The sequence below is a fragment of the Salvelinus fontinalis genome, chromosome 28 (genome assembly GCF_029448725.1).
Source record: "Salvelinus fontinalis isolate EN_2023a chromosome 28, ASM2944872v1, whole genome shotgun sequence".
NCBI lineage: Eukaryota > Metazoa > Chordata > Actinopteri > Salmoniformes > Salmonidae > Salvelinus > Salvelinus fontinalis.
This window is the reverse complement of record NC_074692.1, coordinates 30,720,192-30,745,705: the sequence shown is the minus strand read 5'-3', so window position 1 is coordinate 30,745,705 and position 25,514 is coordinate 30,720,192.

Sequence of the window (25,514 nt, the reverse complement as noted above, 5' to 3'; positions counted from 1 at the left end):
TTTGTGTTGTGTCGTAAATGCATGCTCTGTTACTGTAAAAGAATACCACACATGAAACTCATGTGACATTTCTCATAACAGCTCAAAGAATAATTTATGTACATTACGACAGCATTCCTTGTCCAAAAAGCAATAAGGTCTAGCTTGGCAGTAAGAGTGCCCTGGTGGTGAAGGTTTAGTTGGACCAAACTACCTGCAGTGTTGTGATGTTCCCCCTGGACCAAGACAACACTGACCCCCAGGTCCCAATACACACTCCTATTACTTGGCAATTGATTGTCCCCATCCAGGCTTGGCCACTAGAGACCAAGCTAACTATACTAAATGACAAAAGCGCCAGTGAGGCTCAGTGAGAAAGCCGCAGGCTATTGCCACCATACTTGTCAACACTGTAGTACAAATTATGGCTTTCTCAGTTTGTTCTGCTTCAACCTGTTCTAAAGACAATGAAAGTGTATCAGGCACAAATGGTTCAATTTCACTGATTCCTTTAAGGATTGTTCCTCTTACAGTTCAATAGCTGGACAAAGCTAGTATTATCTCGCTTGCTTCCCTGAAGCCCGCTCAGAAGTTTAGCGGCACCCCATGTCACGTTCCTGACCTGTTCTCTGTTTATTTTGTATGTGTTTAGTTGGTCAGGGCGTGAGTTGGGGTGGGCATTCTATGTTTTGTGTTTCTATGTTTAGGTCAGGTGTAATTAGCCTTATATGGTTCTCAATCAGGGACAGGTGTTTGACGTTTTCCTCTGATTGAGAACCATATAAAGGTAGGCGTTTCACACTGTTTGTTTGTGGGTGATTGTCTTCTGTGTCTGTGTATGTTGCACCACACGGGACTGTTTCGGTTTGCTCGTTCGTTTGATGTAGTCTGTTCCTGTTCGTGAGTTCTTCGTGTCTTTATGTAAGTTCCATGTTCAGGTCTGTCTACATCGTTCGTTTTCTTATTTTGTAGTTTGTTGAAGTGTTTTCGGTTTTCGTCTGTACTTTAATAAACTTCATTATGTCCAAATATCACGCTGCACTTTGGTCCAATCCCTACTCCTCCTCTTCGTCTGATCTTTCTCCCCGCACTAGCCTTGAGGTGCATGTCTCTCTCTTCGTCTGAAGAGGAGGAGGACAGCCGTTACAGAATCACCCACCAACCAAAGACCAAGCAGCGTGGGAGAGCGCTACAGCGAAACCAGGACTCGTGGACATGGGAGGAGATATTGAAGAAGGAGAAGGACCCTGGGCTAAGGCAGGAGAGAATCGCCGCTCTCAGGAAGAGAGGGAGGCAGCTAAAGCCCAAGAGCGGTGGTTTGAGGAGGCAGCAAGGAGACGTGGCTGGAAGCCTGTGAGTAAACCCCAGAAATGTAATGGGGGGGGGGGGCTAGAAGGGAGAGTGGCGAAGTCAGGTAGGAGACCTGCGCCCACTCAATGTACTTACCGTGGAGAGCGAGAGTACGGGCAAACACCATGTTACGCAGTAGAGCGCATGGTGTCTCCTGTACGTGTGCATAGCCCGGTGCAGTACATACCAGCTCCTCGTATCGGCCGGGCCAGATTGAGTATTGAGCCGGATGTCATGAAGCCGGCCCTACATATCTGGCCACCAGTGCGTCTCCTCGGGCCGGCTTATATGGCACCAGCCTTAAGCATGATGTCCCCGGTTCGCCTACATAGCCCGGTGCGGGTTATTCCACCTCCCCGCACTGGTCGGGCGACGGGGAGCATACAACCAGGTAAGGTTGGGCAGGCTCAGTGCTCAAGGGAGCCAGTACACCTGCACGGTCCGGTATTTCCGGCGCGACCTCCCCGCTCCAGGCCAGTACCACCAGTGCCTACACCACGCACCAGGTTTCCAGTGCGTCTCCAGAGCCCTGTTCCTCCTCCACGCACACTCCCTGTGGTGCGTGTATCCAGCCCAGTGCCTCCAGTTCCGGCACCACGCACCAAGCCTCATGTGCGTCTCCAGAGCCCTGTACGCACTGATCTTTCTCCCCGCACTAGCCTTGAGGTGCGTGTCTCCAGTCCGGTACCACCAGTTCCGGCACCACGCACTAAGCCTCATGTGCGTCTCCAGAGCCTTGTACGCACTGTTCCTTCTCCCCGTACTCGCCCTGATGTGCGTGCCCTCAGCCCGGTACCACCAGTGCCGGTACCACGCACCAGGCCTATAGTACGCTTTGAGAGTCCAGTGTGCCCTGTTGTTGTTCCCCGCACTAGCCTGAAGGTGCGTAGCTTTAGCCCGGTACCTCCAGTTCCGGCACCACGCACCAGGCCTACAGTGCGTCTCAGCCGGCCAGAGTCTGCCGTCTGCCCAACGGCGCCTGAACTGCCAGTCTGCCCAACGGCGCCTGAACTGCCCGTCTGCCCAACGGCGCCTGAACTGCCCCTCTGCCCAACGCCGTCTGAACTGTCCGTCTGCCAAGCGTCGCATGAACTGCCCGTCTGTACTGAGCCTGCAAAGCCGCCCGTCTGCCATGAGCCTTCAGAGCCGTCCGCCAGACAGGAGCCGCTAGAGCCTTCCGCCAGACAGGAGCAGCCAAAGCCTTCCGCCAGACAGGAGCAGCCAGAGCCTTCCGCCAGACAGGAGCAGCCAGAGCCTTCCGCCAGACAGGATCAGCCAGAGACTTGCGCCAGACAGGATCAGCCAGAACCTTCCGCCAGACAGGATCAGCCAGAGCCGTCAGCGAGCCATGACCAGCCAGAGCCGTCAGCGAGCCATGACCAGCCAGAGCCGTCAGCGAGCCATGACCAGCCAGAGCCGTCAGCGAGCCATGACCAGCCAGAGCCGTCAGCGAGCCATGACCAGCCAGAGCCGTCATCCAGCATTGAGCCGTTATCCAGCCAGGATCCGCCAGAGCCAGCCAGCCAGGATCCGCCAGAGCCAGCCAGCCAGGATCCGCCAGAGCCAGCCAGCCAGGATCCGCCAGAGCCAGCCAGCCAGGATCCGTCCCTCAGTGCGGAGCTGCCGTCCTTCAGTCCGGAGCTGCCGTCCCTCAGTCCAGTGTTGCCCCTCATTCTGGCGTTGTCCCTCATTCTGGTGTTGCCCCTCATTCCGGTGTTGCCCCTCATTCCCGTGTTGCCCCTCATTCCCGTGTTGCCCCTCATTCCGGTGCTGCTCCTTATCCCGGTGATGCCCCTTAATTTATGTGGGGTTATTTGGAGTGTGGTCATTGTGAGGGGGATAAGAAAGTGGGGATTTATTATGGTGGGATGGGAACCACGCCCAGAGCCTGAGCCGCCACCGTGGACAGATGCCCACCCAGACCCTCCCCTAGACTTTTGGTGGTGCGTCTGGAGTTCGCACCTTGAGGGGGGGGGTTCTGTCACGTTCCTGACCTGTTCTCTGTTTATTTTGTATGTGTTTAGTTGGTCAGGGCGTGAGTTGGGGTGGGCATTCTATGTTTTGTGTTTCTATGTTTAGGTCAGGTGTAATTAGCCTTATATGGTTCTCAATCAGGAACAGGTGTTTGACGTTTTCCTCTGATTGAGAACCATATAAAGGTAGGCGTTTCACACTGTTTGTTTGTGGGTGATTGTCTTCTGTGTCTGCGTATGTTGCACCACACGGGACTGTTTCGGTTTGTTCGTTCGTTTGATGTAGTCTGTTCCTGTTCGTGAGTTCTTCGTGTCTTTATGTAAGTTCCATGTTCAGGTCTGTCTACATCGTTCGTTTTCTTATTTTGTAGTTTGTTGAAGTGTTTTCGGTTTTCGTCTGTACTTTAATAAACTTCATTATGTCCAAATATCACGCTGTTCTTTGGTCCAATCCCTACTCCTCCTCTTCGTCTGAAGAGGAGGAGGACAGCCGTTACACCCCAGTCCCTAATAAAGAGCTCTAATGATTATTGGAGGGAATCCTAAGTGATTCTTAATGATACACTAACGTTGCAGACTCCAGACAGGCCATGGGAATCTCCTGAGGTGTGCTGTCTGTCTAGCAGCCCCTTAGAAACAAAGAAAAAGCAGATTTAGAGTCAAGCTGTGCTCACTTATGTGGGATTGCAGCTGTTTCAAAAACTTGCATTAGCCATTCAAATGTACCGCAAAGCCTTCCTTCACTGATATCATGTTAAATTAATTATGTATGAAAGTCAATTGCAGAGCCAAATGATAGAATTAAACTATGTGTGAGTCTTTGAAAGAGTGTTGTATCGTTTTGGTAATGCGGATTGGGTCCAGTTACTGGGTTTTTAATATTTGACATAGTTCTGGTTGGACACAATCTATTAAAAAGAACCAAATAATAAACATGGGCCAAAGATAATAGAAACATATCAAAACATATTACATAGGAAATATATGATATCTACCTATTATCTAATACAAAAAGTCAAAAATACTGCAAAAAAGTCTAAGCAAGCCTAAATACCTTATATTGAGTGATAATTCATTAAAATATGCAATATTATGTGCCAATGATGTTAGATAATTTATCCATAACATTTAGGCTTGCTTAAATTTCACTTTTTGCAGTGTAGAATTTCCTTATTCTCATTATTTTGTCAGGGGGAGGGACTTCCTTTAAACAGACCATAAAATGAGCTGCCTCTGCCTATTAAGTCCATGAATATGTCCCAAATGGCACCCAATTCCCTATATAGTGTATTACTTTTTGCTAGGGTCCATAGGGCTCTGGTTTAGTGCACTATAAAGGGAGAAAGGGCTGCATTTAGGATGCAGATCATTATTCTTCAATCCCAGGCAACGTTGCCATCCACGCCTCCCATAAGCCTTACCCGTCTCAAGTAGAGGTCGACCGATTATGATTTTTCAATGCCGATACCGATACCGACTATTGGAGGACAAAAAAGCCGATAACGATTAATCGGACGATTTATTTAAAAAAAATATGTATATATATATATCTCATAAACACACACATTTTTGTAATAATGACAATTGCAACAATACTGAATGAACAATGAACACTTTTATTTTAACTTAATACAATACATAAATACACACGCACACAGCTCTGAAGTGACAATGATACTGAAGAGTCTGCTTAGGAGACAAATACTCTCAACTGTTTGAATAAAAATAGAGTTTAAGTTACCTGTGATGAATGTTGAAAACAAAAACTTGAATTTCTATATGCAGGAAATCCTATTTTAATAATGGGCCTGGTAAGAATTGACAACCAAAGTGCGAGTCATAATTCCCATGACACCTAGCAAAATCTGAAAGCGGTTCCTTCATTTATTCCATAGGATATTTTTAGATTCAATTAAAATAAGGTCTGTGTTTTGTGTAGGCTTACATCACCGTGACAATTTTATAACTGTGTAGATATCCATAGGACCATAACTCTGATCAATATTGGCTAAATATAAGCGAAGATAAAAAAAATGTGTAGAGTGGATTTATGAAAATATGTTGACAAACGTTACCTTATCCTAGTGAGATTAGTTATTACATTAGTTATTACAGGAATTATAACGCGTCGACTATTTCTCTCTAAACCATATACCTTTGACTAATCAGGAAACTATCACCTCGAAAACAAAACGTTTATTCCGTTCCGTATTTTATCTAACGGGTGGCATCCATGAGTCTAAATATTCCTGTTACATTGCACAACCTTCAATGTTGTCATAATTACTTAAAGTTCTGGCAAATTAGTTCGCAAAGAGCCAGGCGGCCCAAACTGTTGCATATACCCTGACTCTGCGTGCAATGAACGCAAGAGAAATGACACAATTTCACCTGGTTAATATTGCCTGCTAACTTGGATTTCTTTTAGCTAAATATGCAGGTTTAAAAATACACTGCTAAAAAAAATAAAGGGAACACTTAAACAACACAATGTAACTCCAAGTCAATCACACTTCTGTGAAATCAAACTGTCCACTTAGGAAGCAACACTGATTGACAATAAATTTCACATGCTGTTGTGCAAATGGAATAGACAAAAGGTGGAAATTATAGGCAATTAGCAAGACACCCCCCAAAACAGGAGTGATTCTGCAGGTGGTGACCACAGACCACTTCTCAGTTCCTATGCTTCCTGGCTGATGTTTTGGTCACGTTTGAATGCTGGCGGTGCTCTCACTCTAGTGGTAGCATGAGACGGAGTCTACAACCCACACAAGTGGCGCAGGTAGTGCAGTTCATCCAGGATGGCACATCAATGCGAACTGTGGCAAAAAGGTTTGCTGTGTCTGTCAGCGTAGTGTCCAGAGCATGCAGGCGCTACCAGGAGACAGGCCAGTACATCAGGAGACGTGGAGGAGGCCGTAGGAGGGCAACAACCCAGCAGCAGGACCGCTACCGCCGCCTTTGTGCAAGGAGGTGCACTGCCAGAGCCCTGCAAAATGACCTCCAGCAGGCCACAAATGTGCATGTGTCTGCTCAAACGGTCAGAAACAGACTCCATGAGGGTGGTATGAGGGCCCGACGTCCACAGGTGGGGGTTGTTAAATAATCGGTCGACCTCTAGCCTCAAGATTCCCATTACCACATAGAGCTGTCTTGCCAAAAGAAGTTTTGGTGAAACGTTTTTCACAAAGGACACACTGTCTCTACACTGGAGACAAACACATCATCCATCTCCTCTTTGACTCTAGCACAGACAGCAGGTTATTATGTTAGTCTTCCCTCTGGTCCGTTATAGATTTAAAACAGAGATGATTTTACAGGATGGTAGATGACTATGTGTGGGATAATGTGCCTACTTCAGGCCTGCAGGTAGAAGAGATATGGCTACATATTGGTTGTTCACTACTGTGAAGAACTAAACAGCTATGTCATGCCTATCCCACCTCTCTACCAGATAGTAGCTTTGTTTTAACCTTTTCATCTACCACACATCTGTATGCTATCAGCATTCAGATAGTAGCTTTGTAGGCATGGAAGGAACTTCTCCAAAATATGAAGAGCCCTTGCGGTAAGGTGAGAACCCCTTACTTTCCCCCACATACTGTAAATCAACTAAAATAACCTCTGAAAATGTGAATTGTCTCCATGTGTAAGTTTACATGTATGTGCTGTCTTAATGTACTAGAAACCTATGGCCTGTTCAAAGCCATGCTCTCTATAAACATTTCCTTTCAAAATCTGGTTCCCTTCACATGAGGTAGATGTGTGTGTGTGTGTGTTATAGAGGCAGCTTCTTTGTGAGAGCAGAGCAGAGAGCCTACTGGGTAATTTGCTCTAAGAGCACTAGAGGAAGTATGGTTCCTTTACTTTCAGCACTTATTCAAATGGACCAACTCAAACCGCCCCACAAAATGAGCAGGTCAAAAAACGAATTCCAAGAACTCCTTCCCTCTGATGATAACAGTAAGATTATAAGAGAAAACAAAAGGGTAAAGAAACCTACATACAGTAAGATCCACATAGTTATACCTACATACAGTAAGATCCACATAGTTATACCTACATACAGTAAGATCCACATAGTTATACCTACATACAATAAGATCCACATAGTTAAACCTACATACAGTAAGATCCACATAGTTAAACCTACATACAGTAAGATCCACATAGTTAAACCTACATACAGTAAGATCCACATAGTTAAACCTACATACAGTAAGATCCACATAGTTATACCTACATACAATAAGATCCACATAGTTAAACCTACATACAGTAAGATCCACATAGTTAAACCTACATACAGTAAGATCCACATAGTTAAACCTACATACAGTAAGATCCACATAGTTAAACCTACATACAGTAAGATCCACATAGTTAAACCTACATACAGTAAGATCCACATAGTTAAACCTACATACAGTAAGATCCACATAGTTAAACCTACATACAGTAAGATCCACATAGTTAAACCTACATACAGTAAGATCCACATAGTTAAACCTCCATACAGTAAGATCCACATAGTTAAACCTACATACAATAAGATCCACATAGTTAAACCTACATACAGTAAGATCCACATAGTTAAACCTACATACAGTAAGATCCACATAGTTAAACCTACATACAGTAAGATCCACATAGTTAAACCTACATACAGTAAGATCCACATAGTTAAACCTACATACAGTAAGATCCACATAGTTAAACCTACATACAGTAAGATCCACATAGTTAAACCTACATACAATAAGATCCACATAGTTAAACCTACATACAGTAAGATCCACATAGTTAAACCTACATACAGTAAGATCCACATAGTTAAACCTACATACAGTAAGATCCACATAGTTAAACCTACATACAGTAAGATCCACATAGTTAAACCTACATACAGTAAGATCCACATAGTTAAACCTACATACAGTAAGATCCACATAGTTAAACCTACATACAGTAAGATCCACATAGTTAAACCTACATACAGTAAGATCCACATAGTTATACCTACATACAGTAAGATCCACATAGTTAAACCTACATACAGTAAGATCCACATAGTTAAACCTACATACAGTAAGATCCACATAGTTAAACCTACATACAATAAGATCCACATAGTTAAACCTACATACAATAAGATCCACATAGTTAAACCTACATACAATAAGATCCACATAGTTAAACCTACATACAGTAAGATCCACATAGTTAAACCTACATACAGTAAGATCCACATAGTTAAACCTACATACAGTAAGATCCACATAGTTAAACCTACATACAATAAGATCCACATAGTTAAACCTACATACAATAAGATCCACATAGTTAAACCTACATACAATAAGATCCACATAGTTAAACCTACATACAGTAAGATCCACATAGTTAAACCTACATACAATAAGATCCACATAGTTAAACCTACATACAGGTAGATCCACATAGTTAAACCTACATACAGTAAGATCCACATAGTTAAACCTACATACAGTAAGATCCACATAGTTAAACCTACATACAGTAAGATCCACATAGTTAAACCTACATACAATAAGATCCACATAGTTAAACCTACATACAGGTAGATCCACATAGTTAAACCTACATACAGTAAGATCCACATAGTTAAACCTACATACAATAAGATCCACATAGTTAAACCTACATACAGGTAGATCCACATAGTTAAACCTACATACAGGTAGATCCACATAGTTAAACCTACATACAATAAGATCCACATAGTTAAACCTACATACAGTAAGATCCACATAGTTAAACCTACATACAGTAAGATCCACATAGTTAAACCTACATACAGGTAGATCCACATAGTTAAACCTACATACAGTAAGATCCACATAGTTAAACCTACATACAATAAGATCCACATAGTTAAACCTACATACAATAAGATCCACATAGTTAAACCTACATACAGTAAGATCCACATAGTTAAACCTACATACAGTAAGATCCACATAGTTAAACCTACATACAATAAGATCCACATAGTTAAACCTACATACAGGTAGATCCACATAGTTAAACCTACATACAATAAGATCCACATAGTTAAACCTACATACAATAAGATCCACATAGTTAAACCTACATACAGTAAGATCCACATAGTTAAACCTACATACAGTAAGATCCACATAGTTAAACCTACATACAGTAAGATCCACATAGTTAAACCTACATACAATAAGATCCACATAGTTAAACCTACATACAGTAAGATCCACATAGTTAAACCTACATACAGTAAGATCCACATAGTTAAACCTACATACAGTAAGATCCACATAGTTAAACCTACATACAGTAAGATCCACATAGTTAAACCTACATACAGTAAGATCCACATAGTTAAACCTACATACAGTAAGATCCACATAGTTAAACCTACATACAGTAAGATCCACATAGTTAAACCTACATACAGTAAGATCCACATAGTTATACCTACATACAGTAAGATCCACATAGTTAAACCTACATACAGTAAGATCCACATAGTTAAACCTACATACAGTAAGATCCACATAGTTAAACCTACATACAATAAGATCCACATAGTTAAACCTACATACAATAAGATCCACATAGTTAAACCTACATACAGGTAGATCCACATAGTTAAACCTACATACAGGTAGATCCACATAGTTATACTTATAAACATACACTGCTGCTACTGTTTATTATCTATCCTGTTGCCTAGTCACTTTATGTACTGTACATATCTATGTCAATTACCTCGTACCCCTGCAAATCGACTCGGTACTGGTACCGCGTGTATATAGCCAAATTATCAATACTCAGTGTGTATTTATTATTATTTTTATTATTACGCGTTATTAGTTTTCTATTATTTCTCTATTTTCTTTCTCACTGCATTGATGGGAAGTAATTAAGCATTTCACTGTTATTCTACACATGTTGTTTATGAAGCATGTGACGACTGCATTTTTAAAAAACGTTATTTTATTTTATTTTAATATATGGGTGGCTTAATGGCTTCAAAGAGCAAATATATAAAGAGAGAGTTATGGAGGCTCGGTGGCCTTGGTGTGCTGTCCTAGCACACAAATAAAACCCAGAGGTGATCTGGTCTCTGGTCTTCAAAGCCCCTTGGAATGTGAATCACAGAGGGGGGCCATGTGCGCCCCCCCCCCAACCTTAGGAACCTGAGAGGCCCCAGTGGACCAGGGCAGCTGGCAGCAGGTCACAGCCTTGTCTGAGGGACCCAACAATTTATGGAAACACAAACCTGCACACACACACGCAGGCAGACACTCAGGCACACACACACACACACACACACAAAACACACAGCAAATATATAGCCACCTCCAGTCACCCATAGCTCATTCTGCCAAATGTGAAGGCCAGTTTGAAAAAATAAAATACTGGCCACAAAACAACACAAGAACATTCTGCAATATGTTTCTGATCTGAAGATTTGTATAGACTATGATGGCATCTTATCAAATGATATAGAGCATCCCATTGCATTGGACCCTGTAAGATATGTTGTGTTCTCGTCGGACTCACCAAAAGAACATAGCACACACCAGCTGTGAAACTACTCATCTCCATCTTTACATGATCTCATTTGGTGGATGCGGATGGCTTTATGGGGATTGTTCTATAATCGAAGATGAATCAACTAAGGCAAGCCTGCTTTTAGAAGATAGTGGAGCTATCTACATCCCCCTGTCTTGTTGTTGTTGTTGTTACATTGGCCTATACTCATATCAGTCAAGTGATGAGGCTAATGGTTCAAGCACTGAATATCTCCATTTCAATTTCCAGAAGAGCTCTCCGGATTAAATTCACGCTTTTTCGGCTGCAAAATGTATTCGTAATTCATTCTATGAAATCAATTGCTGTAGTTAATTATTTCCTAGATTATTTGATATCAAGTCAATAAGAATAGATTATAACCATTTGGTCTCTTTCCAGGATCCACAAATCAATTTGGTAGAATATTTAACAGTTGAAAATGCTATGATGATTTACATACAGAATTGTCATGCCCCTCAACAACCAGACCACATTTCTGCTCCCTCACAGTTTAGCTTTAAAACATGTAGTACTGTACAGCTATGAGAATGAGGGTTGAAATGTTGGAGGAGTACATATAATATCACATCAAGCCCTCTCCTTCACACATCAAATATCTGTCAAAGCTGTGCATTTCATCCCCTATAGAATGGAGTTTTCATGAACCACCAGCATGAAGCATCAATTCAAATAGACTTCGGTATATCTGTCACAGACTTCGGTAAATCTGTCACATTTGTATCAAATCAAGTTGTATTTGTCACAGGCGCCGAATACAACAGGTAGACCTTACATTGAAATGCTTACTTACAAGCCCCTAACCAACAATGCAGTTAAAAAAATATGAATCTGAATAAGAGATAAAAGTAACAAGTAGTTAAAGAGCAGCAGTAAAATAACAATAACAAGACTATATACAGGGGGGTACCGATACAGAGTCAATGTGCGGGGGCACCAGTTAGTCGAGGTAATTGAGGTAATATGTACATGTAGGTAGAGTTATTAAAGTGACTATGCATAGATAATAACAGAGCGTAGCAGTGGCGTAAAAGAGGAGGGGAGGTGGCAATGCAAATAGTCTGGGTAGCCATTTTATTAGATGTTCAGGAGTCTTATGACTTGGGGGTAGAAGCTGTTTAGAAGCAAGCCTCTTGGACCTAGACTTGGCGCTCCGGTACCGCTTGCCATGTGGTAGCAGAGAGAACAGTCTATGACTAGCGTGGCTGGAGTCTTTGACACCGCCTGGTATAGAGGTCCTGGATGGCAGGAAGCTTGGCCCCAGTGATGTACTAGGCCGTATGCTCTACTCTCTGTAGTGCCTTGCGGTTGGAGGCCGAGCAGTTGCCATACCAGGCAGTGATGCAACCAGTCAGGATGCTCTCGATGGTGCAGCTGTAGAACCTTTTTAGGATCTGAGGACCCATGTCAAATCTTTTCAGTCTCCTGAGGGGGAATAGGTTTTGTCGTGCCCTCTTCACGACTGTCTTGGTGTTCTTGGACCATGTTAGTTTGTTGGTGATGTGGACACCAAGGAACTTGAAGCTCTCAAACTGCTCCACTACAGCCCTGTCGATGAAAATGGGGATCCTGTAGTCCACAATCATCTCTTTTGTCTTGATCACATTGAGGGAGAGGTTGTTGTCCTGGCACCACACGGCCAGGTCTCTGACCACGAAACATCATCAAGACAACATCAGGTAGACTTATATACGTCAGCACTGTTTTTGTGTGTTTGTATGTGTGTTTGTGTTTGGTAGCATCTGTCCTTCAGATTGAAGGTTGTATATACTTGAAGAACAAAGCAAACTTTGTTAGATTTTTCTTCTTCAGTTTCAAGGCTTTTATTTGGTGTGAAATGAATCACCATTTTGAGCTGCCACAGACAGAGACCTCATTACTTCCACTCTGACCCACTCATATTTTACAAGCAAATCACAAAGCTGTATATACATCGGGATCTATCGCTGGTGCACCCAACCGCAGCATCCAACAGTAAATTGTTCTTTAATACGATGCCCTAAAATGACAGGGAGGACACTTTTCAGAAAGGCATTAAAACACGGATCCAGAGTTTTGACCAAAGCCTTGTGGGATGGAGGGGAGCAGCCCCTGCTCCAGTATGGGGAATTTATGAGAGAGGGAGAGAATAAGAGAGAGCGATGGGGGGAGAGAAAGAGTAGAGAAAAAGTAGTGAGAAAGAGAGAGAGAGTAGAAAGAGAGTAGAGAGAAAGAGAGAGGGAAAGTAGAGAGAGTAGAGAGAAAGAAAAGAGAGAAGAAAGAGAGTAGAGAGGAAGGGAGAGTAGAGAGAATGAGAGAAATAGTAGAGAGAAAGAGAAAGTCAGACAGACATTCACAGCAGCACATGACTCATCTCAGCTTTTCAGCAGTTGTCCTGTCTGCTGGGGGTGAAGACCTGAAGTACATTCCAAATGGGACCCTATTCCCTTTATAGTGCACTAATTTTGACCAGGACCCATAGTACCATTTGGGAAGTAGCCCTGAAAACTTGGCTGCAGCACCAACACTCTTATTCTTCATCTTCTGTTCAGCAGGTCTGTCTGCCTGAACACTTGGCCTGAGGTGAGATGCTGAACGAGGCCTGAAAGCCAGTACTGTCACGTTCCTGACCTGTTTTCTGTTGTTTTGTATGTGTGTGATGGTCAGGGCGTGAGTTTTGGGTGGGCAGTCTATGTTTTCTGTTTCTATGTTGGTTTTGGGTTGCCTGGTATGGCTCTTAATTAGAGGAAGGTGTTTTGCGCTTTCCTCTAATTGAGAGTCATATTAAGATAGGTTGCTCTCACTGTGTGTTTGTGGGTGATTGTCGTCCGTGTCTGTGTCTGCACCACTCGGGACTGTAGCGTTTGTTCGTTCGGTTTGTCATAGTCTGTACCTGTTCCTACGTGTTTTATGTAAGTACTCATGGTTTAGGTCAGTATACATTTGTTTTTTGTTATTTTGTAATCCTTCCCAGTGTTTTTTTTCGTGTTTCGTTGTTTACCTTAATAAATTCATTATGTATTCACAACCCGCTGCATGTTGGTCGAATCACTACTCCTCCTCTTCGTATGAAGAGGAGGAGGAACATCGTTACAAGTACACTGAACAAAGCAGTATATTTTGTAACACACAGAGGGGATGTTGAATCAGAACATGTGTTTCCCAAATGACTCCCTAGTGCACTACTTTTGACAGGAGCATATTGTGCACTATAAAGGGAATAGGTGCCATTTGGGACACAGAACATCATTTTGGAGGGTTTTGTTTGGCAACCTAATTGTGCCTGTGATGGGCTGTGGGGCTTTGCAGCATGATCCCACCCAAGAAACTGATCCCAAACAACTTCCGTGAACTTAAGCAAGCCCCATAGAGGTAAAGCATAGCTTTCCTGCAGCGATACGTTAAACCCTAATGATAACTGATATAGTGTGCTGTCAATCTATGGGCTCTGAAAACATCTTAACCCTCAACAGGATCAACACTGCATCAAATCAAAGTAGGGTGCCCAATTAAAAACTTGTATTTTGACCAATGGGTAAATGGTCCAAACCTCATGTATCTATCATAATCCATTTAAAAGTTTTTGAAGTTTTTACCCTTTTAGGATGGCCAAATTTAGGGCGATGAAATCAATGGAGGCCAGAGATAAAAAGTAGTAAAAACACAGAAAATTGCACAGTGTGACATCAGCTAGGCTGGATGCTGAGCGGGAATTAACTACATGACAGGCTCACTTTCCCGTTGAACTCGTCATATTTCTTTTATTGAATCCACAGGACATTAAACAATTAAAGGTAAAGATAGATATCGATTTTAGACATGACATGTAGCATTTTCATATTTTAGCATACGCTTTTCATATTCATTTGAAGATTTGTCACAAAAAAAAGTGTATCGCTGTAACATGTCAATGGAACAGTGAGTGCACCGCAAGCATTTTCAAGGCCTTTTACATTTAATTCAGCTCTTGTAATGCTAACCTAGTTTTTTGCAAACTTTGAAGACGCCCACCACAACATGTAAAATTATCAGATGTATTAGGTTAGCAAATCTGTTTGTATATACTGTTGATGAAATGTTAGAGAAAGACCCCAGTGAATGATTCAGAACATGAATAATCAGATTTGTCTGATTGTGAAATTTCATCACTGAAGTACGCTCTTGTCAGAATGGGTAGACACCCTACACAAAGATAATTTGAAAAATATTTTCAAATTCAAAGTATTCCATCCTTATGCATTGAACCAACCAACAAGCTTTTAGTATCATAGCAGTCACTGTTGTGTGACAGACAAGCACTGCAAGCTCCTTAATCCCATTGCATGGCAGACTGGGAACGCCTGCAAAGTCCATTAAAAAAAGTCTATACATTGACATGCTGGGAAAGTATCAGGGCTGAATGAATGGGAATGGTGGTCTGCTTGTTTAGATTTCTGTCCTTCACTTCCACTGTGCGCCCCCCGGCAGGAACCATACAAAGAGCTCAGTGTCTAACTCTGTAGGTGTGAAAGAGAGGAACTAACGTGCTCCATACGTATATGTGCACTGAAATACACACACAGACATACACAAGTATACACATACACTCGCACGCACACACACACACACACACACACGCACACGCACACGCACACATACTTTACTGGCTACAACCTGGTACTATTAATAAACAAACGAAAGGTAAAGTGAAGGAAAGGAAAGGTTATAGCTAGCTGCCATGCCTACAATAAGTCACATGTGTAGAACCCCAAACCACAGGTTTCTCTCTGCAGATGGAGGCTGGGTCTGGGAGCTGTTACTGGGGGCTCCAGTCAAGGTGCTGCCCTGTGAGTACTGAGCCAGGGTCTGTTTGAGGAGTGGGGGAGATTGGGTCCTCCTCTGGGTCTTATCCTCCATGGTGACATGTCATACAGACCAGATGGATCACCCAATGTCTCCTCTACGTCCTGTGTCAAATAACCCAGTGTCTGGGTTAGTTTATTTCCAAACCCCCACCCCACCCCACCCCACCCTACCCTAAACAATCACCTGCATTGTGAAAGCATTTATAAGAGTTAGCAATCTGCACTACAGCACAAAACCTGAAATATTATCCTGTGTTCTGTCACCGACGGACTCCTTCCTTCACTCCACACCCCATCCCGCCCCTGCCCACTCATCATATTGAGGGATTCAAAGGGAGAATTGATGGAGCACCAGCCTTTCCACCTCTATCCACCTCTACACCAGCAGCTCGTAGACACATTCATACCGATCCCCTCTAGACCGACATATGGCTGTAATATACTGCCTGTCTGTGATGTGTGCATTGGCTCCCTAAAGCTATTATTGTATCAGCACCGCAGTAACCATTTATCCAACAAAAATCTAATAAACAGTTTGCGGGTGGCTGTGTGCCTTGTGTGTGTGCCGTGTGTGTCTTTTTGGTTTTCTATCTTTGTGGGGACCAGAAGTCCTCACAAGGATAGTAAAACAATGACATTTTGCCAGTCCCAACAAGGACAAATGCTATTAAATGGGACACTTGCTGCCAATCCCTTCCCCAAACACCCTGGCCTAGAGGACAGTTAAAGCTCTCCAGTGGCCTGTACAGTCAATTACAATTACCGCAATGACCTGACAGCCTACAGAGCCTGCTGTGGGGATCACTGACAGTCTAAGAGAGGTTAAGATTTATCAATGTCCCCTGCATTAACAGTGTGAAAGATCCATCTGAGGAACTGAGATGCATCCCAAATGAAACCCTATTCCCTATCTAGTCCACTAATTTTGACCAGAGTAGTGCAAAACAGGGTGACATTTGGTCCCAGATGATTCCTAAAGGAGCCCAAAGGCATAAACCTGTGGCTCCTCTCGTTTGAACTATAGATCAGGCATGCAACCAGAGAGCTTCTCTCAAAGCTTCTCTCCACATGTCCAGGTATTCAATGTTTTTGATGATCACAGTAGCTCAACAGGTTCATGGACTGTGGCTGTGAGCAAGCATTTTCCATATGCATCCATACAGGTAAGAGTACTGGCTGTTCCCTTTAATCAAAATAAGGTTCTATATTTAGGTACGGTGTGTGAATTAGGATGGGATGTGAGGAATAGCTTTGTAAGATTGCTGCTCATCGACTACAGCTGAACACCATAGTGCCCTCCAAGCTCGTCACTAAGCTCAGGGCCCTGGGTCTGAACCCATCCCTGTGCAACTGGGTCCTAGACTTGCTGACGGGCCGCCCCCAGGTAGTGAAGCTAGGCAACAACACCTCCACTACACTGATCCTCAACACAAGGGCCCCACAAAGAGACTCCCCCTCCTGTACTCCCTGTTCACCCATGCCTATGTTTTATGTTTTATTTAACCTTTATTTAACTAGGCAAGTCAGTTAAGAACCAATTCTTATTTACAATGACGACCTAGGAACAGTGGGTTAACTGCCTTGTTCAGGGGTAGAACGACAGATGTCGCCACATACGTCTCTAACTCAATCATCAAGTTTGCAGACGATACAACAGTAATAAGCCTGATTACGAACAACAACGAGACAGCATACAGAGTGGTGCCAGGAAAATAACCTCTCCCTCAATGTCAACAAAACGAAGGAGCTGATTGTGGACTTGAGGAGAGAGCAGAGGGAGCACGCCCCCATCCACATAGACGGGGTCACAGTGGCGAGGGTGAAAACCAAGTTCCTCGGCAGGTGCACATCAACCTAAAATCAACCTAAAATGGTCAATCTGCTTCTTCAACCTCAGGAGCCAGAATAAATTTGGCTTGGCCTCTAAGACCCTCACAAAATTCAATAGATGCACCATTGGGACCATTTGCACTGTCAGCAAGCACAGGGCTCTCCAGAGGGTGGTGCGGTCAGCCCAACACATCACCGGGGGAACACTGCCTGCCCTCCAGGACACCTACAGCGCCAGGTGTCACAGGAAGGCCAAGAAGATCATCAAGGACCTCAGCCACCTGAGTCACAGCCTGTTCACCCCGCTACCATCTAGAAGGTGAGGTCAGTACAGGTGCATCAAAGCTGGAACCGAGAGACTGAAAAATAACTTGTATCTCCAGGCCATCAGAGTGTTAAATAGTCACCACTAGCCAGCCTCCACCCAGTACTCAACCCTGCATCCTAGAGACTGTACATAGTCATTGGACACTGGTCACTTTAATAATGTTTCCATATTGTTTTACCCACTTCATATTTATATACTTTATCCTAGTCAAGGCTCATTCTATATAACTACTGCTGTACACACCTTTTCTATTCATACACTGTCCATACTGTCTATACGCACTATTATATACATTGCATTCGGAAAAAGGTTCAGACCCTTGACTTTTTCCACATTTTTTTCATTGCAGCCTTATTCTAAAATTGATTAAATCGTTTTTTCCCTCAACAATCTACACGCAATACTCCATAGTGACAAAGCCTAAACAGGTTTTTAGAAAGTTTTACAAATGTAATAAAAAATGACAGTACTTTGTTGAAGCAAGTCTTCTTGGGTATGACGTTACAAGCTTGGCATACCTGTATTTGAGGAGTTTCTCCCATTCTTCTCTGCAGATCCTCTCAAGCTCTGGCAGGTTGGATGGGGAGCGTCGCTGCACAGCTATTTTCAGGTTTCTCCAGAAATGTTAGATCGGATTCAAGTCTCTTGCTGGTCCACTCAAGGACATTCAGAGACTTGTCCCAAAGTCACTCCTGAGTTGTCTTGGCTGTGTACTTAGGATCTTTGTCCTGTAGGAATGTCACGTTCCTGACCGGTTTTCTGTTATTTTGTATGTGTTTGACGGTCAGGGCGTGAGTTTGGGTGGGTAGTCTATGTTGTGTGTTTCTATGTTTGTTAAGGGTGACCTGATATGGCTCTCAATTAGAGACAGGTGGTTTTCATTTCCTCTGATTTAGAGCCATATTAAGGTAGGTGTTTTCACATTGTTGGTTGTGGGTGGTTGTCTCCTGTGTCTATGTATGTTGCCCCACACGGGACTGTTTTCGGTTTGTTTGTTCGTTTGTTCGGTTTATGTAGTCTGTTCCTGTTTCATGCGTTCTTCGTGTCATGTAAGTTCTTATGTTCAGGTGCGTCTACGTCGTTTGTTGTTTTGTAGTTTGTTAAAGTGTTTTCGTATTTTTTCGTCTTTACTTAAATAAATCATGTCATATAACCACGCTGCGTTTTGGTCGAATCCCTGCTCCTCCTCTTCGGACGAAGAGGAGGAGGAAAGCCGTTACAAGGAAGGTGAACCTTTGCCCCAGTCTGAGGTCCTGAGTGCTCTGGAGCAGATTTTCATCAAGGATCTCTTTGTATTTTGCTCCATTCAACTTTCCCTCGATCCTGACTAGTCTCCCAGTCCCTGCCGCTGAAAAACATCTCCACAGCATGATGCTGCCACCACCATGCTTCACCGTAGGGATGGTGCAAGGTTTCCTCCAGACGTGACGCTTGGCATTCATGCTAAAGAGTTCAATCTTGGTTTCATCAGACCAGAGAATTTTGTTTCTACTGGTCTGAGAGCCTTTTGGCAAATTCCAAGCAGGCTGTCATGTGCCTTTTACTGAGGAGTGGTTCTGTCTGGACACTCTACGATAAAGGCCTGATTGATGGAGTGCTGCAGAGATGTTTGTCCTTCTGCAAGTTTCTCCCATCTTAACAGAGGATCTCTCTATCTCTGTCAGTGACCATTGGGTTCTTGGTAACCTCCCTCACCAAGGCCCTTCTCCCCTGATTGATCAGTTTGGCTGGGTGGCCAGCTCTAGGAAGAGTCTTTTCCATTTAACAATGTTGGAGACCACTATATTCTTGGGGACCTTCAATGCTGTATTCTTGGGGACCTTCAATGCTGTATTCTTGGCAACCTTCAATTCCTTCGACCTCTTGGCTTGGTTTTTGCTAGAACATGAACTGTCAAGTGTGGAACTTAAATAGACAGGTGTGTGCCTTTCCAAATCATATCAAATCAATTGAATTTACCCACAGGTGGACTCCAAAAATATTGTAGAAACATCTCAAGGATGATAAATGGAAACAGGATGCACTTGAGCTCAATTTCAAGTCTCATAGCAAAGGGTTTGAATACATATGTAAATAAAGTATTTTTGTTTTTTATTTTTAATACATTTGCTAAAATTTCAAAAAAACCTGTATTAACTTTGTCATTATGGGGTATTGTGTGTAGATTGATGAGGGATTTTAGAATAAGGCTGTAATGAAACAAAATGTGGAAAAAGTCAAGGGGTCTGAATACTTTCCGAATGCACTGTACATATATACAGTGTCTTCAGAAGGTATTCATACCCCTTGACTTATTCCACATTTTGTTGTGTCATAGTCTGAATTAAAATAATAATAATAATAATAATAAATCACCCATGATACACACAATACACCATAATGACAAAGTGATTTTTTTTAAAAAATTTTTTACATTTTTGCAAATGTTTGCAAATGTTTGACAACCCTGAGTGAGTACTTTATAGAAATACCTTTGTCAGCAACTACAGATGTGAAAGTCTCTACGAGCTTTCCATGCCTGGATTGTGCAACATTTGCCCATTGTTCTTTGAAAAAGTTTTCAAGCTCTGTCAAATTGGTTGTTGATCATTGCTAGACAACCATTTTCAGGCCTTGCCATAAATGTTCAAGTATATTTAGAATAGAAAGAGGAGTGGGAGGCCCCGGTGCACAACTGAGCAAAAGGACAAGTACATTAGAGCGTCTCGTTTGAGAAACCGACGCCTCACAAGTCCTCAATTGGCAGCTTCATTAAATAGTACCCGCAAAACACCAGTCACAACGTCAACTGTGAAGAGGCGACTCCGGGATGCTTGCCTTCTAGGCAGAATTGCAAAGAAAAAGCCATATCTCAGACTAGACATTGAAAAGAAAAGATTAAGATGGGCAAAAGAACACTGGATAGAAGAACTCTGCCTACAAGGCCAGCATCCCGGAGTCGCCTCTTCACTTTTGAACCCACAAATGCTGAATCTCCAGATACTCAACTAGTCTAAAGAAGGCCAGTTGTATTGCTTTGTTAAGCAGGACAACCGTTTCCAGCAGTGCTAACATGATTCCAAAAGGGTTTTCAAATGATCAATTAGCATTTTAAAATGATAAACTTGTAAAGGCTAACACAACATGCAATTGGAACACTAAAGTGATGGTTGCTGATAATGGGCCTCTGTACGCCTATGTAAATATTCCATAAAGAATCAGCCGTTTCCAGCTACAATAGTCATTTACAACATTAACAATGTCTACACTGCATTTCTGATCAATTTTATGTTATTTTAATGGACAAAAAAATTAGATTTTCTTTCAGAAACAAGGACATTTCTAAGTGACCCCTAAAAAATAAATAAAAAACAAGCGGTTGTGTGAAAATGGAATTCAATCAGAAGCCACTGCCAAATTTCTGGATTTGGCTGCGGTCAGAATATCCTGCCTTGGGAAATCACGCTTTTAAGACACTGATGCCCTTTGCAACCACGTACATATGTGAGAGTGGATTCTCGGCCCTCACTAGCATGAAAACGAAGTACAGGCACAGACTGTGTGTGGAAAATTACTTAAGACTGAGACTCTCTCCAATGCAATCTTTCAAGCAATTTTAAATTTTCACAATTTTTGATGAACAAATAGGATTTTATATGTAATTAAATAAAGAGCAAAATTATTATTATTATTATATCATTTGTGCCCTAGTCCTATAGGAGGTCTTTGTCACTTCCCTCAAGCCGGGTTGTGACAAACTCACACTCATTCTTATGTTTAATAAATGTATCGTATAGTGTGTGTGTGGCAGGCTTACAATGATGGCGAAAAACAACATTTGAGAGTGCGCTAACCCTGGTGCTAGAGGGGGTACGCAGATGGAGGTTGAATGTTGGAAGGGGTAAGGGACAATAAAAGTTTGGGAACCACTGCTCTATGGCAACTGAGTTGGGAAGGCCTGTATCTTTGTGGTGACTGGGTGTATTGATACACCATCCAAAGTGTAATTAATAACTTCACCATGCTCAAACCATGCTACCAATAGGTGCCCTTCTTTGCGAGTCATTGGAAAACCTCCCTGGTCTTTCTGGTTGAATCTGTAAATTAAATGCACTGCTCGACTGAGGGACCTTACAGATAATCGTATGTGTGGGGTAGAGAGTTGAAATAATCATTCAAAAATCATGTTAATCACTATAATTTCATACAGAGAGAGTCCATGCAACTTATTATGCGACTTGTTAAGTACATTTCTTCTCCTGAACTGCTTGATGCTTGCCATAACAAAAGGGCTGAATACTTTTTGACTCAAGACATTCAGCTTTTCATCTTTAATTAATTTGTACAATTTTGAAAAACATAATTCCACTTTTACATTATGGGTTATTGTGTGTAGGCCCGTGACCCAAAAACGTAAATGCAATCAATTTTCATTTGAGGCTGTAAAACGACAAAATGTGGAAAAAGTCTAGCGGCGTGAATACTTTCTGAGGGCACTGTATTAATATTCTGGACATTGCTCATTCTAATTTCTTGATTCCTTTCTATTTATTTTTGGGATTTGCGTGTATAGTTTTGTAGTGTTAGATATTACTGCACTGTTGGAGGTAGGAACACAAGCATTTCACTAGACACACGATAACATCTGCAAAATATAATGTATATTGTAATCTACTGTACTAATCTACATACACTGTGTACATTGTTGATACCGTATGTAACAAAATCAGTGTAAATGTTTGTACAATAACCACACTGATTTTATTCTGTGTTGGTTAAATTGTTCTAGTATAGTTGGTGTGTAAAGGTGAATCTGATTCTGTGTTGGTTAAATTGTTCTAGTATAGTTGGTGTGTAAAGGTGAATCTGATTCTGTGTTGGTTAAATTGTTCTAGTATAGTTGGTGTGTAAAGGTGAATCTGATTCTGTGTATGACAGTGAAACTGTGACTGAATCTCCCCACCAGTAACAACCAGTCATGCTGAGACAAACGACTAAGAGTCACTTAGTGCTGATCTAGGACCATTGTTACCTTTTAAATCATAATGACCAGAATTATAGTGATAAAGGGAACATGATCCGAGATCAGCACTTATACTCTGCGATGCTTTGGTGTGGCAGGTAGCCTGGCAGGTAGGAGTATTGGGCCAGTAACCGAAATGTTGCTGGACGAATCCCCGAGCCGACAAGGTAAAATAAATAGTGGTTCTGCCCCTGAGCAAGGCAACAACAACTGCTCCCCGGGGCCGGGGATGTCGATTAAGGCAGCCCCCACACCTCTCTGAATAAGAGGGATTGGGTTAAATGCGGGAGACAGATTTCAGTTGAATGCATTCAGTTGCATAAATGACTTGGTATCCCCTTTCCCTTCTCTTTATGAAAACAGCCCCAGTCCTCTAGTTTTGGATAATGACTTCCTCAGCTGAATTCTATCAGGAGAGGAGCAGACTAGAGGAGGTTGAGACTCGTTTGTTTCGATGAGGTGAGAGCAAATCCTACTTGACCTCCGGTTCGCAGCAGACAGACAAATGACCACTCTTTGAAATAATTTAAAATACTTTATCTGCGCTTGATTGAGCTTGCCTGGCTTAATGTACTTAGTCCTCAAACTGCAAGTCCCACCCATCTGGCACTGTAGAATGCTCAAGGTATTTAAATGCTCAAAGTATTTAAATGCTCAAGGTATTTAAAATATTTCAAATAGCATTTGAACCCAGATCTGTTGATTACATCTCAGAGCGGGACCCTTCCCAGCCATAACCACCACTACACTATGGCTTGATGGGATTCAACAGTGGATGTAATGACACTAAGCACTAGCTAGGCAGACTCCATGACCATGCAGAGATACTGGCACTCCCACCCTTTAACAGCCACTTCAAGCAAAGTGAACTGTATCTGTGTATGTGAGGCCAAGCATGCCATGTAAACACATTCATTCATTCATCTGGTGAGGAATGGGATAGGCTGTTGTTGCTGGCTGCTCAGTGCCTGGCTTGTCAGAATACATATTACCAACACACCACAAGTCAACAGTCTTAACTGAACAATGTTTAAGGTTACAACCGTCAAAATGTGGTCCACCAGCCAGCCAGTCTCTCTCTCTCTCTCTGTCCAACATTATATGCGATAGCAATTGAGCCTGGGGACGAGGTTACCATCAAATAAATGTGCAAAACACACAACAAGTAAACGGCTGTGTTGACTTGGCTAACAGCTATGAAACGTATGTCTTTATTTTGGCCTGGCTTGAACTTCTACAAGATAATGTTGTTGGGTATGAAGCAGACCGTGGCATCAATACTGGACATGAGTGTTTCACTAATATCCTATTGCCTTGTAGTAAACCGAATGCATGTGTTCCAAATGGCACCCTATTCACTATGTAGAACACTACTTCTGATCATGGCCCATAGGGCTTTGGCAAGAAGTAGTGCACTGTATTGGAAATAAGGTGGCATTTGAGACACAGACATACGGTGGCCGGGGCAAGCCTAATGGCACAGTGACAGGCTAGGCTCTGTAGCCCGCTGTACTGAGATGAGATGGCAGGCTGAATAATGCAGCCGTTTGTTCTGTAGAAAAAAAAGTAGCTGGCACACACGCAAACACACACACATACACACTAAAGGAACTGGCACTCAGTCCGATGGCAGAGTGCCGGGGCAACCTCTCTCAGGGGAAACATAGGTATAGGTCTGTATTCATAAATAGTCTCAGAGTAGTACGGCTCTAGGATCAGTTTTCCCCTTTAAGATCACAATGAATGATATTTTATGGACAGGGAGACCTGGTACTCCTACTCTGAGATGCTTTATGAATACGGGCCCTGGATTGGAATAGGTACTGGTTTCATATCATATAACCAAACTGGCCAGGAGTGGGAGAGGACAAAACACATTTTGATGGTGGTGGTCCACAACAGATCATACATACAAAGTAACCAGCTGATTAAAAAAAACTAAGATTTAAAGGGGGCCTGAATTTACTCTATTTCAATTCTCCTCATGAAGTGGGTGTCTCGTGTGTGTGTTGTGTGTGTGTGTGTGTGTGTGTGTATGTGTTCGAACGTGGGAAGCGTTTGCAAAAATTGCCAAAGACTCAAGCCACCAAAGCAATAGACTTTTCACTCTGCTATCATCCATCAAACAGTACCGGAGCATCGGCTCTCAGACCAACAGGCTCAGAGACAACATCTACCCCCAAGTCAAAAGACTGCTAAATAGTTAATGGTTTCCAAGACTATCTTGCACTGGCTCTATGGACACTCACAAGACTATATTTACACACTATATACACACATTTACATACACTACATTTTCACACACACACTAATAACACACACACGCATACCAACAACACAAACACAGATACACGCACGCACGCACACACACACACACACACTTTTACAGTCATCACATGCTGCTGCTACTCTGTTCTTTATTTTCCCCCATGTTGAGGAGGGGACTGTGGACCGGTCTCCGTCCGTCTGTTTGTTAGTCACACGCAATATCTCAGACAGCACTGGCCTGATTTTGATGGAACTTGGGTGAAGGATGCATCTTGCCATAGAGATCTGGCATTTACAAATTTACACTGATTGTCCTAAGGCAGTAGTTATAGTAATCAAATTGAATT